This window comes from Octopus bimaculoides, chromosome 22 (assembly GCF_001194135.2).
Source record: "Octopus bimaculoides isolate UCB-OBI-ISO-001 chromosome 22, ASM119413v2, whole genome shotgun sequence".
NCBI classification, from domain to species: domain Eukaryota; kingdom Metazoa; phylum Mollusca; class Cephalopoda; order Octopoda; family Octopodidae; genus Octopus; species Octopus bimaculoides.
The window spans coordinates 6,299,212-6,301,976 of record NC_069002.1 but is presented as its reverse complement, the minus strand read 5'-3'; positions in this window follow the sequence as shown (position 1 = coordinate 6,301,976).

Here is a 2,765-nt window from a genome sequence, read left to right as displayed (position 1 = left end):
AGAAGTTCAATAGATTTTTCACGACAGAGAGAGAGTGCAACAGCTGACACTGAACAACAACAACAACGACAGCAGCAATAACAGCAGAAGCAGCAGCTGTGTTGTACACGACATGTTGTAGTTGTTTAGCCTAAGCCTGATCGAGCAGGCGATCGATTAAAAACTCTCCAGCCATGACTGATTCATCTTTTCTTTTTAGTTGCATGTAGGACTAAATATATTATCTCATGTGTCCGGACTTTCTCTCTCTTTCTCTTGCAATACACACACACACACACACACACACACACACACACACACAGACATACATACACGTAGTATATGTGGCGTTAGGAAGGGCATCCAGCAATAGAAATCATGAAACTGTGCCAAATCAGACTGGAGTGAGGGTTAGCAACAGCAAAGGCATCTGGTCAACGAAAAACTATCTCAATGATTTCCATCTGAAGCATGCAAACTAGAACGGCAATGATGACGATGACGACAATGATGACGATAATGATGACGATAACGATGATGACGATAACGACAATGATGACGATGATGACAACGATGACGATAGTAATCAAGGTAATGATGTGGTGGCTTAAAAGAGATTGGGCATCTATTTCTAGCTGGATGTGCAGCCGCATAGTGGTTCACTTGTTGCCCAAGGCAACCAATGTAATGAGATGTTTAAGTTAATTAAACGTTTTGGTAATTAAAATAAATTAAGTTGACAAAACTTGCAAGAGTTAAAACAACACTTGACACTGTCCTCCTTCTTATTTTTTTCTCACTCTCTTTCTCATTGTCTCTCTCTCTCTCTCTCTCTCTCTCTAATTGTTTCTCTCTCTCTCTCTGACTTTTTCTGCCTCTCTTGAATTTTTCCACAGTTTCTCTCTGTTTCTCCTTGTTACTCTCTCTCTAACTTTCTCAGTCACTCTATTTCCTTGTCTCTCTCTCTCTCTCTCCTTTTCTCTCTATTTCTCTCTTTCTCTCTCTCTCTCTCTCTGTGACTTCTCTTTCCCTCTTCTCTCTCTCTCTCTCTCTGTAACACTATGTCTCTCTCTCACACATGTGTGTGGGCTTCTTCCAGTTTCCATCTACCAAATCCACTCACAAGGCTTTGGTCAGTCCGAGGCTATAGTAGAAGACACTTGTCCAAGGTATCATACAGTGGGACTGAACCCGGAACCATGTGGTTGGGAAGCAAGTTACTTACCACACAGCCACTCCTGCACCTCTGCCAACACTTTTTTCTGCAAAATAGGGGTAGTTTATCCTGTTCAGGCTATATTCTTAGCATTATCCTGCGTTTTGAGAATTTAAAATCACTTCTTTAACTTTCTAAGACATCTCAACGCTTCTAAAAAAGCAAACTTCATTTGTTAGTCTACATTCATCGTAATTTGAATTCACATATATATATATATATATATATATATCAATTTATTATAAATTAACTACGAACAAAATAATTGGTAAGTGCATAGCTCAGTGGCTAGAGTGTCAGCTCACAATTATGAGGTAGTAAGTTTGATTCCTGGAATGGGCTGTGTGTTGTGTTCTTGAGCAAGGATTCTGCGGCATCTACATTAATTATAGTTTTACAGTGAAAAGGGATGAAGATCTACTTCTTTTAAGCATCAATCCCAATGTATTTCACTAATGAAAGATAGTAAATTTGATAAAATGTCTCCATTATTAAATTTTCTAAAATATTTGGTTATAAGAAGGCCATCCAGCCTTAGAAAACATGCGGAAACATGTAAAGTACAAACAAAACATTGGACCCCATAAGCCACGTCACAGATTCCCTGTCTCAGGAGAGCATCACTTTGAAAAAGAACTGATGCAGGGTAGAGGGGATGCTTTAGATTTCCCACAAGGGATCATCTCTCTCTACTGGCGGAATAATAAAATATATCCTGTCCACTGTGTAAAACAAACAAACAAACAAAGGAGCTGGCTGGTTTTCTTTACTGCAGTTTTGTTTTGCTATGTCTATCAGTGTATGTCTGAAGCTTTTTCAATGAGTTCTTGCTGACTAATCAATCAATCAATCAATCAATCAATCAATCTAGCCAGATACGTTAATTAGCTATGAGTATATTTATTTACTGCCATATTAAAGAGATAGTGTGGAAGTAGGAGGAGGCTAACAAGCAACAAAGAGAAAATAAGTGAGTGGCAGTAAGAGAAGTAAAATGAAAGTAATGGAAAGTGACAGAAAGAAAAAAAGGAGTTTATTACACGGCATTGATTGGTGATCAGAGAATGAGTCAATGAGGGTGAGAGAGATTTAAAATGAGAGTAGTCCAAGTAAGTGGTTTGCTTCGTGTTGGCTTCAGCAGGAAGAGAAACAAGATCGAATGTTGCTGCTGCTGTTGATGATGATGGCGATGGTGATTGTTATAAAAAATCAAAAAAGTCTCTTACATCAAAGCTTTATTAAAACTCATAATATATTCAACAAACAACATACCTGAATCAACAGAAAACAATCTGTTGATTCAGGTATGCTCATAAATGATAACAAATGAAGTATTAGGAAAGAGTATTACAATGATGATGATGATGATGATGATGATGATGATGATTCCATCGTTTTAATGTCTACTTTCCATGCCTGCACTGGGTCAGATGAAATTTGTTGAGGCAGATTTTCTGCAGCTTGGTGCCTTTCCTGTCACCAATCCTCACTTGTTTGCAAGCAGGGTAATATATATATGTATATATATATATATATATATATATATATATATATATATATATATATATAT